Genomic DNA, 14,677 nt, shown 5'->3' on the forward strand with positions numbered 1-14,677 from the left:
ATGGGAGTTCTGTAGAAACTGTTTGGGTAAGAATACAAGGAGAGAACAACAGAAAGGACACCATTGTAGGCATTTACTATAGGCCACCTGGACAAGCAGAAGATATGGAGGAACTCTTTCTACATCAGATGGCCAAGCTCTCAAAAAAGCACAACATAGTGATCATGGGAGATTATAACTATCCGGACATTTGTTGGGAATCTCTCAGGTAAAAGTAATGGATCCAACACATTCTTATCCGTACTTGCTGACAACTTTATCTTCCAAAGGTAGAAGAGAAAACAAGGGGATCTGCTATCTTGGACCTAATTCTTACCAACAGGGAGGGAATGGTTGCGGAAGTAAGGGTGGCTGGGACCTTAGGAGGCAGCGATCATGTTATCATTGAATTTTGGATAAAAAGGGGATGAAGACCTGAGAAAACTCAGACCTCAAGGTTGGATTTTAGAAAGGCAGATTTTATTGAACACAGAAAGAGGATAGGAAGAATCCAATGGCTGGATGTTCATAAGGAAAGAAATGACTAAGTAGGTTGGGAAATATTGTGAAGTAAGATTCTCAAAGCACAATCGTTAACAATCCATAAAAGAAGGAAGAATGGGAAGCATTTAAAGAGACCAGGATGGATGAACACAGAACTTGTACACATGTTAAAAGGAAGAACAATATGATCAAACGGAAAGAGCGGGAAATATAGTCAGACCTCACCTGGAATACTGTGTCCAGTTCTGGGCACCCCACTTTAAAAAAGACAGAAAAACTGGAGCAAGTTCAGAGAAGAGTTACCAAGATGGTGAACGGTCTGCAAATCATGTCCTATTAAGAACGGTTAAAGGATCTGGGAATGTTTAGCTTGCAGAAGAGAAGCCTGAGAGGAGACTTAATAGCTGTCTACAAATATCTGAAGGGCTGTCACAGTGCAGAGGGATCTGCCCTATTCTCATTTGTACAAGGAAAGACTAGAAGCAATGGGATGAAACTGAAAGGGAGGAGACACAGATTAGATATTAGACAGCGAGAGGGATCAATGAGTGGAACAGGTTACCCTGGGAGGTGGTGAGTTCTCCTTCAATGGACGTCTTCAAACAAAGGCTGGACAAATATCTGCCTGGGATGATTTAGTGATCCTGCACTGAGCAGGGGGTTGGACCCGATGACCCTGGAGGTCTCTTCCAACTCTACCATTCTATGACTCTTTGACCGTATGCACTTTTACACTCACTGCATCGCTGCCAAAAATTGCATGAAAAGAAAAACGTTGTGATGAAGTCCCAATCAAAATTAACGTTTTCTCGTCCATTCACACAGGCAGCTGCAGCATATCAGCCAAAATATGCGCTGCAGTGTGAATGATTTTTAATGGTTAACTAGAGGCAGCTGTTTTCTTTTCCCGGAGTTGGATGTTACAAAACTCCCTCCCCCTCCCTTTTTTCAGCTTCCATAGAAGCCTATGAGAGCCTCCAGAATATCTCGGCAAAAGATAGGTCTTGCCCTATCTATTCACGCACTGTATAAAATCGGAAGCCGTTTTCGGTCGCCGATGTCCTGTTATTCCCGGTGCCCTGATGTTTCTATGTGGCTAAAAATCGCTCATCTGAATGATTACATTGGAATCCAAGGCTCAGATGCTTGCCATTTTTTAACGCAGCTAAATTAGCCCCATGGTCGCATGAATAAGGCCTAACTCACAGCGACTAAAAAAACAACAACCTAAAGTACAACAGGAGAATAGCTGGTTTTTATTTTCTTTTGCTTTGTTACCGTCACCTCCAAAGAATTAATTACCAAGAGATCAAAATGTCATTTATAACCCTGACTGAAGACTACAGCTTCTACTGCAAAAGACAAACCCCCAGACAGCTCTGTCAATGGAAAAAGAAAACTGTTTTCGGTCTTTGGATATAGCAATATGTAAAAAAACATTTTTTTGAAGTACATTTATTTTGCACAGGTATTAAAATATAAAACATGTTACTATTTGGTATCGCCATAATTGTATCAGCTTGCTGAATAAATAAGTTACATCATTTCTACCGTGAACGTGTTTATTTAGAAAAAAAGAGCTGTGTTTTCACTCCAAGAAAGACTTCATGGAATTTTTTGATTCTGCAAAAGACTAAGGCCGCCTGCAGACGAGCGGGTCGGATCCGGCGGCGAGAATTCTCGCCGCGGGACCCGACCCGAGCGCCTGCAGAGACGAGCGCGTACTCACCCGCGCCCGGCGGCCCCGGCTGTTTCATGTGCCGGCTGCCGGGCAGCCGGCGCATGCGCAGACCGGAGCCGGCGGCCGGGTGAGTGACGTATCTGCGAGCCCCGCACAAAAATAGGACATGCCGCGGTTTGTTTGCCACGCGACATTTCGCACGGCCAAACCGCGTCCGTCTGCATAGGAGTGCGTATTGTAATGCACTCCTATGCAGGCTTTGAGCGGCGGAAATCCTGCGGGAAATCCCGCCGCGGGATTTCCGCCCGTGTGCAGGCGGCCAAAGCCTGATAGGACCGTCAACGGAAAAATAACAAAACAGTAATGGACGGCAAAACTGTGAAAGCAATTGCTGTGATAGAAACGCCAAAACTGGCAGTGATGGTAAGAGGTTGGGTTTAGAATTAGATAGTTTATGCTTAGAGATGAGCGAGCACCAAAATGCTCGGGTGCTCGTTACTCGAGTCGAACTTTCCGCGATGCTCGAGGGTTCGTTTCGAGTAACGAACCCCATTGAAGTCAATGGGCGACTCGAGCATTTTTGTATATCGCCGATGCTCGCTAAGGTTTTCATTTGTGAAAATCTGCAAAACCTGCAAAACCAGAGATGGAAACGACACAGAAACGGATAGGGCAGGCGAGGGGCAACATGCTGGGCCACATTTCAGGTTCCCAGGTCTCACTATTAAGCCACAATAGTGGCAAAAGTGCCCCCCCTAATAATTTTTACTTCGGACAAACCCTCATTAGCAAGGCATACCTTAGCTAAGCACCACACTACCTCCAACAAAGCACAATCACTGCCTGCGGGTCATTCCGCTGCCACTTCTCCTGGGTTACATGCTGCCAACGCCCCCCCATCCCTCCGCAGAACCCAGTGTCCACAGCGCACACCAAAGTGTCCCTGCGCAGCCTTCAGCTGCCCTCATGCCACACGCTGGCTGCATAGCCACACCAGCCTCATGTCTATTTATAAGTGCGTCTGCCATGAGGAGGAACCGGAGGTATTTTAACTCTACAATTTTTGAATTAATCTGAGCAAAGCAGTAGGAAAAATTTACGATTTTTATTTTTTGGGCAATTGTGCCAATTTAAAAACAGGGTTGTTTGTGCAGTGTACATAGGAATGAAGACATTCACTCCAAAATGGATATCACCGTTTGTCCCGTGTTCAGGACCATTCCCATTGTGGCCCTAATCCACTTACAGGACACATGACAAGGCCTATAATGCAGGGAACACCTGTTGGATTGCAGGGCCCAACTGAATAAATTCCAGTTCCATAAATTGAACTGTGTGGTATTTCTGAAGACAGGGATAATTACGGGGGCTGGTTGGGATGGGTACATGGGGCAATAAACTTGGGTCTCCCCCTCCTCTCTTGCTTTTTGGGGAGTTTTTTTACCTCAGTGGCAGGGATGGGGTGTAAAGTGGCGCACTGTGAGGCTTCGTAATTTTGCGGAGGTGCGGCGGTCTCACACAGAAGGCGCTTAACAAGCTGCTCCTTGAGCTGCAGGAAGGCGAGCTTTCCCGGGGCCCCTTGTAAATTACGTATTACAGGTAGCGGTCTGAATAACGCGGGGGTCACACAGCTTGATGAAGTTACGTATAAGCTGCGGGTATATCCGCGACCATGGAGCACAATGGCCTCTATGTTGCAGATATCTACAGTAAAATAGAACCTGCTGCGTTCTCTTTTCTGCGAGTGGATTACGTAATTCTGACCCGCTAATGTAAGCGGAATTGTGTAATCTAATGCATTTGATTGATCTGCGTATTACATGTCTTCTGCGCATGCACAGACTAGCTCTCCGGTGTGAGCACGCCGGAGCGGCCCCATTCAACAGAACAAAAGACCGGACAGCGCAAGCACGTCTAATGGAAGGAGAAGGCAGCTTTAGACGGAGCCATGGAGACGGGGATGCCAGCACCGGAGGGGGTAAGTGTATAACTTCTGTATGGCTCATATTTAATGCACGATGTATATTACAAAGTGCATTAATATGGCCATACAGAAGTGTATAACCCCACTTGTTGCTGCGGGACAACCCCTTTAAGGCCCATTTAAACAGGACGAATGTCAGGCAACTGATGCCCAACACTCGTCCCTGCATGCTTTTACACAGGAGCGAGTAGCGTTGCTTCACAGCGGAGCGGCTGCATGAGATTTCTCTTCCTGCTCTCCCCTGCCCCTCTCCACTCACTTAACACAGCTGCCGTTCAGTACTGAACGGCTGCTATTTACACTCATCGCTCAACGTCCATCGTTTATGCAGCTTAAAATCCTCTTCGCTCATCGTTCAGTGTAAATAGCGAACATTCAGAACTGAACTGCTGCTATGTTAAGTGAATGGAGAGGGGGGGGAGCGGGAGGCGAGAAATCTCCTCCAGCCACCCCACTGTGAAGCAACAATACTAGCTCCTATGCAAAAGTGGGTACTTGCGGGAACGAGTGTCAGGCATCGTTTGCCCGACAATTATCCAATGTAAATGGGCCTTAAGTCTCAGTAGGAGATCTGTCCATTAGGCTGGACTGACAGCTTAAGATGTCTTTACACGAAAATGATTATCGTTTAGATTCCTGCAATCCAGCGAGAATCTGAACAATTATCATTCAGTGTAAATGTATGCAGGGACTGAACGACATATCGTTCCATGTGAATGGAAGTGGGTGGGCATGAACAACCACCAGCTCCTCCTCCATTTAGCCAACAATGCTCTGGCATCAGCGCTGGGACACCCTGCTGGGCATCTGTCGGCCAACATATCGTCCCGTGTAAAAGAACCCTTAGATTCCCTCTGCTCTCTATTACACCTCATGGCTGGGTTCCATCGGGATGGAAGTCTCGTGGAACGTCTGCAGTGGAACCACACGGACATTCTGCAAGATTTCCGCAGCGTAAAGGCTGCTTCAAACCCCGCGTCATTTGGCGCAGATTTAAAGTGATTTTTCAGCCTGCATGCTGCTGCAGAAATCTCTCCCCATAGAGAGAAAAGAGCCCGCAGTGGAAACTGCGCCAAAACTGACATGACGCGGATTTGAATTCCGCACCGAAAGTCAGTTTCCCTGTGGCTTCGTGTGAATTAGATTTTTGCAAATCTCGTCCATTTTGCTGTTCAGTCTTAGATTTAAGAATGTATGTGGAAAGTCCGCACGGAAAGTCCGCAGCAATTCCCCCCAGCCCATCAGCTAATGTTTTATGGTCATAAATTAGATGATAACAAGGTGCAGGAAAGGAGAGAGCAGAGGGAAACAAAGCCAGATCTCCCACTGAGCCTTAAGACCTCCGTTTCTATATACAGATAGTCCCCAACTTGCGAACGTTCGAGTTACGAATGGGGTCATTTGTGGGGGTTCTCTATGGTTTTAGCCGCTACAAGTGTGCTATGGGGCATAAAAGGCCTTCAAGCAAAATTTCTGTTCTGAAAGCCACCAACTGCTCCTTTCATTTTGGGCCCCTTTGTGGACTCAGATATAACATTAGGCCACAATGGGTATGTTTCTGAAAACAGCACAAACAGGGGTATCCATTTTGGGGTGTCAATCCTCATTTTCATGTGCACTATGGAAAAAATATGTCTTTAAAATTACATATTTGTAGAGATGAGCGAGCACCAAAATGCTCGGGTGCTCGTTACTCGAGATGAACTTTTCGCGATGCTCGAGGGTTCGTTTCGAGTAACGAACCCCATTGAAGTCAATGGGCGACTCGAGCATTTTTGTATATCGCCGATGCTCGCTAAGGTTTTCATTTGTAAAGATCTGGGAAATTCAAGAAAGTGATGGGAACGACACAGAAACGGATAGGGCAAGCGAGGGGCTTCATGTTGGGCTGCATCTCAAGTTCCCAGGTCCCACTATTAAGCCACAATAGCGGCAAGAGTGGGCCCCCCCCCTCCCAACAATTTTTACTTCTGAAAACCCCTCATTAGCAATGCATACCTTAGCTAAGCACCACACTACCTCCAACAAAGCACAATCACTGCCTGCATGACACTCCGCTGCCACTCCTCCTGGGTTACATGCTGCACAACCCCCCCGCACGACCCAGTGTCCACAGCGCACACCAAAGTGTCCCTGCACAGCCTTCGGCTGCCCTCATGCCACACGCTGGCCTCATAGCCACACCACCCTCATGTCTATTTATAAGTGCATCTGCCATGAGGAGGAATCGGAGGCACACACTGCAGAGGGTTGGCAGGGCCAGGCAGCGACCCTCTTTAAAAGGGGCGGGGCGATAGCCCACAATGCTGTACAGAAGCAATGAGAAATCCAATCCTGTGCCACCTCCGTCAGGAACTGCACACGTGGGCATAGCAATGGGGAACCCATGTGCCATACACTATTCATTCTGTCAAGGTGTCTGCATGCCCCAGTCAGACCGGGGTTTTTTATAGTCACAGGCAGGTACAACTCCGCAATGGGAATTCCGTGTGCACCCACAGCATGGGTGGCTCCCTGGAACCCACCGGCTGTACATAAATGTCTCGAAGTGAAGCATGTAGTGATTTGGTCGGGCTAACAGGTTCTAGGGCTATGGTAAATTCAACGGATACACGCTATGCCGTCACAGTAGATTACCTCACCTTTTTCACAGCCAAGGCGCATCTGGCTTAGCATTGGCCGGTAGTCATCAGCTCTTCAGCCAATGGGCTTAGTCTGTCGATGTATGGTTTAAAAACGGATGTCTTTGGTTACAGTGGATACTCTTACATCCCCATGGAGGCTCCTCCTGCTCAGCGATTGCCTTTTCACTTCGGTGATTACGCACACTTGGACCTATATTTTAATACACCATGTTAGCAAGTCTTTAACACGTTTTGGTTCCTCAAAAATTTTTGGCATTTGCTGACATGGCTTGACCTCCCTTCATCCAATTTCGGCACCCAGTCATTTAGGATTGGAGCTTCAACTACTGCAAATGAACTTGGCGGATGTCAGGCGGATATGATTCGTCTGGAATTTGGCACTTGTACAGTTTTTTTTATCTGTCTTACTCCCCAGGTACTTGTCCCTCGGTATGGTTGATCAGCCAGTTACCTATATAGGGCAGAATGGCTGACAATTACCTTGCCACGCGGCAGATCTCAAGGAAGCAGATGTCTTTTGGCTTGGTACCTGGGGTCTGCAGCAATTACAGGTCCGTGGTGGTGAATGCTAGTCAACGAACCTCGGACCCTGCGGTTTGGGTTGTCTGTGCGGGCGGAAGTGACTTTTGTCAGGTTTGTCTAGGAGAACTACTGCTGGTTATGAAATCGGAACTAGACCTTTCTTTCTTTTTCCAAAAAGTCATCTTGGTGTTTTTGGAGGTGGTTCCTTGGGCAAAAAGGTTTGGTGTTCATGAGGTCCAGATGCTTGCTTAACACCAAGGTGTCCTGTATTGTCCGGGCACAAGGTGGGGTTGTTGTTGGCATTATCAGTTAGAAGGGTCAATATGTCCCCATTGCACACAATGGCCTTCATTTAACTGACATTGGGTTGGGTTTTTCTTCAAGCCAGCATTGAGAAGGCTTTGTTGTTTTTGCAAAAAAGGGGGGCGGAGTGGCGCATAGGTTTATACACTACTCCTGGTGGTGGCATCAGTCTGTGCAACGATGTAAACAGGTTACCACACATTCACTCTCTTGGGGTGAAAATGGGGGATCTAGGTGATAGAAGATGGGGGGGGGGGGGGCTCATGTTAAAGCCATTGTTTGCCAGTAATACTAGTCATACTCCACAACGACATCCCAAAGCTTAACGTCAATGTGTTTTTATCTAATCATGTTAAACAAATGCTGTGGCCGACCCCAGTGTCACCCCATAATGGTCTTCATTACAGAGAGTGTGATCGGAATGTTGACTATTTCTCTTGATGAACCTGTTTGACTACATTAGTGAGCGCAATGTTCATTACACCTCATTATGGTGACAAGGGAGAAATATGCAGTTCACCTGACAAGCACCAGGTACGGTGATGCAGTGATAACTGTATGTTAGCGGTCAGGCACTGGCATTAATCATGCTATACAGACGACACTTTTTACTTTCCTGCCAAGTGTTGGTTATCTAACTGTAAGGCCGGCTTCACACGGGTGTGTTCCAATTGCGGAAACCGCAAGGAGGATCCACGGCAAAACTCGGGCATTGAAAGGCATGAACTTTTGATTCTTCCTTCACACTCTTGTATACTTATTGCGTATTCTGCGAGAGGAGGAAAAATCCCAGCATGCTCTTTTTTGCAGCGGATTCCGCACGGACGGCCTCCATGAAAGCCAATGGTGGCGATACAACCCGCAGCCCAATGCGTATGTGCCGCGGGTATCCGTGTCATTGCTAAGCGGCCGTGTGAGGCAAGCCTAATGACACAGTATGTCCGCAGGCGTCACATACACATTGGATTTTCTGTCTGGGTTTGTACAAATTCTGTAACATGTAAAATAATACGGAAGCAGCAAAACTCATCCACACACTGTAGTAAAATATCTGCGTGGAGACTGGCATACTTTGGATTCTAAATCCGTCGCATGTCAATTCTTTCTGAAACTTTCACTGAGGATATCACCGCTTGTAAAACATGCAGATATCATTACAGATATTTGCAGTGGAAATGATCCCATGTTCATGCGGATGAACACTAACAGGCTATAAGTGGTTTCACATCCGTGGCAGAGAATCCACTTTCCTGCTCCATTTTGCTCCACCGATCATTTCTGTCTCTGGACAGAGCCAAACAGCACCGGACGGACCACATTGACTATAATGGAGTCCGCCCGCTATCGGCCCAGCTGCATGGCCGCCCACATTTGCTTCCATTGCAGATGTCGAACCGGCCTGAGTTGGTACAAGGTAACTCAAAAAACATCTATTGGATGAATAAGATAATCATTCACCAAATAAGAAGCTCTTACATTAGATTTTTCTACTCCCTTTTTAGCAGAGGCTTTGCTTTAGGGCTCAGCGGGAATCTGAACAATCATCTTTCAGTGTAAATGCATTCAGAAAACTGAACAACAGATCGGGCCATGTTAACAGCCGGACGGGCCGGAACGATCCCCAGCCCACTGTATCTCCATTCACTAAGCAATGCTTGTTCCTGCGTAATACTACAAGAACGATTATCGCAGGGATGAGCCGGACAGGTCGTCCCGTGTAAAAGGGCCCTTAGTTGACTCTTCTAATCTGTGTATCCTTTTCTTCCTTAGTTGCCTTTTTACATGGTTGTGTGTAAATACTGGCTACTTCTGTTCTTTATTTAGTGGAAACATACACAAATAGTCACTGTATGAAAACACTTTGTGTGCCTCTTTAGGGCGGTCTCACGTGTTTTGCGCAAGAAATACGCGGTACTAATCTCCCATAGGCAGCCTTGTTGCCGGTTACACGAATTGTGCAAAGGAAAATGGCAGCATGCACTATCTTGGAGAGTATTACACACGCATACAAGCCAAAATAGTGCATGAAGTTTAAAGCAATGTCATTGCATACTTGCTGCGTACCGCGAACATGTCTCCCGACGGCGGCACGCAGCGAATTACGTCCGTCTGAATGCGGCCTTAGCTGCATATGAACTGAGAAAATACAGCTGGAAATTGGCAAGGCATGTTTTATTGATCAAATACCACCATCTAGTGGTGAAAGAGGCTTACTGCCTTTGTATTACTACGGTAGGTTCCTTAATTTCCTATCGTTAATTAGTATGCGTGTGACCGACTACAAAGTTAAATTGTGACTTGAAAACAAACGCTTTCTTTTGAATCCATCGAGCTGCTTTTGTTTTCTTCTATATCCCCATCCCCGTTATGTTCTCACAGTATTAGGCCGCCTGCACACGGGTGGGTCGGACCCCGCATGCGGGATTACCGCAGCGGAGTTTGACCCGGTGCCTGGCCGGTGACCCCCAGCTAACCGCTCCCCCGGTCTTCTCCTCTGCTGCGAATGTACCGGTTGGAGCATATGATGATGATTGCACAATGGCCGTTGGACGGACGGCCTCCATTGACTTTAATTAAAGCCGGCTGTGCGTAGCCAGCACAAAATCACAGCATGCTGCGATTTCTCCCCCACAAGTGGAAAATCACAATTGATTTCCGCTCGTGCGCAGGAAATCGCATTTTTTCATAGTATGCTATGGGCTTGATTTGTTGCAGGATCCGGAGGCGGAATCCCACTCCGGATTTTGCAATGCAAATCCGGCCGTGTGCAGGAGGCCTTAGGCTAACTTCACACTGACGAGTGCAATATGGAGCCGTGAATCCCGCCCCCATATCACACTCCCCAGCATATGAATTTACAGATAATGCGGGGCGTTTTTATGCAAAAAAAACAGCTTTGCATCCCTTCAGGGAAGAAGCAATCCTTCTGTCGCGGCTGTCACAGCTGCGGCATGAGAATCGCGGAGTTTTCCCCATTGCTTTCAATGGGAGACCACAAGATGCTGCCACCGGCCACATTGACAACAATGGTGCTGCGATGCAAGAGCACGCAGAAAGATAGAGTATGCTGCGATTTGTTTCTCGCATAGCATCGCATGCAGGAAAGCATCGCTCATGTGTATGACCCCAAAAGAATGGGGATCATATTTGTGCGTCTCACAACGCACAGATCTTGCATGATTTTCTCCTAGGCTTCATTCACATTAGTGTATATCGGACCCGTTTTCATGGCCAACCAATATACACTGCCCATCTGATGCATTGGTTTACAATGCATCAGTTCAGATGGGTGTTTTGCCGCTGCGTAAAAGCGCCCGGCTGGCCAAGATAGTGCATAGGGGCGCATTTCAGCCGGCCAGGAAAAATAGTTTAGGAACTATCTTCTGGCTGGAATACTGCGGCGGCTCTCATAGACTCCTATGGAAGCCTATGGTAGCTGCCAGAGAAGGGAGGTCAGCTAAACTCCCACCCCCTTCCTTCTTCCTCTCCGCCTCTTGAAAGCTGTTTGCAATTGGAGGGGGTAGGATGGGGCAGGGGCTTAGCACACTAATTCCTGCCCCCTTCCGTTGTTGAGAGCCGGCGAGGGAACTGAAAGGGGGAGGCAATTTAGCAGAGCTATACTGTCTCCCCTTGCCTGATGGTGTCCCAGGCTCGGCGTATACTTGCAGCACTCGGGCCGTCTGAACGGGTGCACAAATGGGAGACTTGTGCCCCCGTTCACGTGATTTTCAGTTGCGCTGTAGCCGTGTCACGGCTGACCGAAAATCGCCTACACCTGTGTGAAGGAGCCCTTAGTCTATAGCAGGGGTGTCAGACTCATTTTCACCGACGGCCACATCAGGCTTATGGTGACCTTCAAAGGGCCTATTGTAAGGCCGCCTGCAGACGGCCGGGTCGGATCCCGCTGTGAGAATTCTCGCAGCGGGACCCGACCCGAGCCCCTGCAGGAACCATCGCGGCACTCACCTGCTCCCGCGGCTCCAGCTCTGTGATGTGCCGGCTGCCCCGCACAGTAATAGAGCATGCCGCGATTTGTTTTCTGTGCGAGATTTCGAGCAGACAAATCGCATCGCTCTGCATAAGATTGCATTTTCTACCACAATCCTACGGCAGCTTCCATGGGCAGAAATTCTGCGGGAAATCCCGCCGTGGAATTTCCGCCCGTGTGCAGGGGGGCCTAAGACAGTACCGTAAGGGCGCAAATACGTGGTAAATGTGCAGGAGACCTGTGTATTCACTGCATATTTGCGCACCATCTCAGTGGGCCCATCTGCGTTCCTTTTTACGTGCCCAAATATACAGGCATAAGCGATTTTCGATTGCGCAAATACACAGCGTATTTGTGCGACCAAAATACAATTACACCCGTGTGAACGAGCCCTAATAGTGACCCTGATAGTGCCCCAGTAAAAATAACGACCCCACAGTGGCCCAATTAGTAATATTAACCCCCATAGCAACGTTATAATTATAAGCACCCCCCCCCTCAGTTACAATAAGCCCCCTCAGTAATAAGCACCCACCTAGGAATAATAATAAGCAGCCTCCCCCCCAGTAATAATCCCCCACCTCAGTAATAATAAGCAGCCTCCCCCCCAGTAATAAGCAGCCCCCCCAGTAATAGGCAGCCCCCCCCCCAGTAATAAGCAGCCCCCCCCCCCCCCCAGTAATAGGCAGCCCCCCCTCTGTAATAAGCAGACCATCCCCCCAGTAATAAGCAGCCCCCACCCCTCAGTAATAAGCAAGTATATGGGTTGGGGGGAACGCATATACTTACCTCTTCCTTCCTGTCAGCGTCGCTCCCTCTCTGCTTGCCCTGAGCCCAGATGCACACTGAATTCAGTGTGTAGCCCAGGACGCGTCTTCCTCCAGTCCTCTCCTGCGGAACTGATGAGCAGGGGACTCGGGGAGGAGGATCCAGGCTGCACACTGACTTCAGTGTGCGCCCGGATCAGTGGCAACAGCGCGATTACCAGCGGGGAGCTGCGGCACCCCAGCTGGTAAACCGCTTTAATGGTGAGCGGCCTCGGCACGCCGCGGGCCACATAACACGAGGCAGCGGGCAGGATTCGGACCGCGGGCCTTGTGTTTGACACATGTGGTCTATAGTGAGGTGTGGCAGTAATATTTCACCCTTGTATAGTGGTAATATTGGTCTTTATATAGTGTTTTGTTCAATAACATTAATTATGTGTGTATTTTTCCTACACATTTATTTCATGCAAAAAAAAAAAAATTACGGATCCCACAGAAGTCAATGGGGACGTGCAAATAAGCATGCAATACGCTAGGAGATGCACAGGAAAAAGAACACCTCTGGAACTCATTAGACTAATTAGCCATTTCAATCAGTGCGTTTTTGTTTGCCGCGTACAAGTGGACATGCCTTGCAGGAGGGAAAAGTACAGTAAGATATGCTGATGCGTGTGCAAAAAAGCATCATTTATTCCGCAAACACGCAGCGCTCAGGTGTACGCAAATACGTTTCTGCTTGTGTGAAGGGGGCCTTGAGGTAATATGTAGTCACTGTATGTTGGTAATATCTGGCCCTGGTATAGTGGTAATATTTGATAACTGTATATGGATAATTTGCGTGTGTATGACGGGGGAAGCATGTAGTACGCCTTGGGAACCCTGCAATGGCCCTGGATGTGGTAGAGGTCAGCACTGAAGTGCTTTGCACACCATCTCCTGTATTGACTGAATGTGACTGTTGTGATGGTAGACTATTTCAATATTTGGGGCGCTACTAATAATTTTTCCCATGGCCGCACTTTGCCTAAAACCAGCCCTGATTACAGCTCCTCTTAAAGTAACAGTGATCAAAATTTCTTGTGCACTATTGTATTTGCAGTTTTAGGGCTTATTCAGATGACCGTATATCGGCCGCGTATTCATGCCGGCCGATATACGGTGTCCCTCTCTGCAGGGGGAGGAGGCTGGAAGAAACGGGAGCAGTGCTCTGAGCTCCCGCCCCCTCTCCGCCTCTTGGCACTATTTGCAATGGGAGGGGTCTGGAGGAGGCGGGGCCAACTTAGCTCAGCCCCGCCCCCTCCCATTGCAAATAGTGCTGAGGGGCGGAGAGGGGGCGGGAGCTCAGTGCACTGCTCCCGACTCTTCCAGCCTCCTCCCCCTGCAGAGAGGGACGCCGTATATCGGCCGGCGTGAAGACGCGGCCGATATACAGTCATCTGAATAAGACCTTAACCAGCAACATCAGAATGTACAATATTATTTGCATTGTGACTTTTGTCTTTCTTAATGGGGAAACTCATCATCGGACGATATCCTACCATACGTACAAACATATAAATCAGCATAGTCAGAATAATTTTCATACAACTTTTCATAGCATCCCTAGCGTTCGCTGTTTGCAATACTTCTTTGCTCTCTTCTAATGTTGCCTTAGGGTGCGTTCACACGAACGTATATCGGCTCGGTTTTCACGCCGAGCCGATATACGTTGTCCTCATGTGCAGGGGGGGGGGGGGGGAGGCTGGAAGAGCCCAGGAGCAGGAACTGAGCTCCCGCCCCCTCTCTGCCTCCTCTCCGCCACTCTGCACTATTTGCAATGGGGAGAGGCGGAATGTGGGCGGCGCTAATTCCCGCAACTTAGCCCCGCCCCCGTTCCGCCTCCTCTCATAGTGTAATCATGCTATGAGCTGATTAATTTATTGAAGGGATATTCCCATCTCCACCAATCATGGCCAAGAAAAGATACCCCTCTGTATGCAGTGGGCAAAGGTGTAGGGACAGCCAATCATTCTGCACTATTCTCTTTCAGTAATGGCCCTTTTATACTGACTGACAGTCGTTTAAACGACTGCACGAGTGCTGACGTCACGGCTAAGGTTGTTAGCGCTCCTCCTCAGTGTTTACACTGAAAGACTTATCGCTGACGAGTTCTATTGGAGATTCTATTGAAATGGGGGGGACAAATGACCGTGCACTTTAACCCTAGCTGAGGGGTTCCAGTATAAACCAGTTATCCAGCGCAGCATGTTATCCTCTAATGGCCCTTTTACACGGGACGACAGTCAGCTAAACGACTGCTGAGGT

Source organism: Eleutherodactylus coqui, chromosome 5, assembly GCF_035609145.1.
Source record: "Eleutherodactylus coqui strain aEleCoq1 chromosome 5, aEleCoq1.hap1, whole genome shotgun sequence".
Lineage (NCBI taxonomy): Eukaryota > Metazoa > Chordata > Amphibia > Anura > Eleutherodactylidae > Eleutherodactylus > Eleutherodactylus coqui.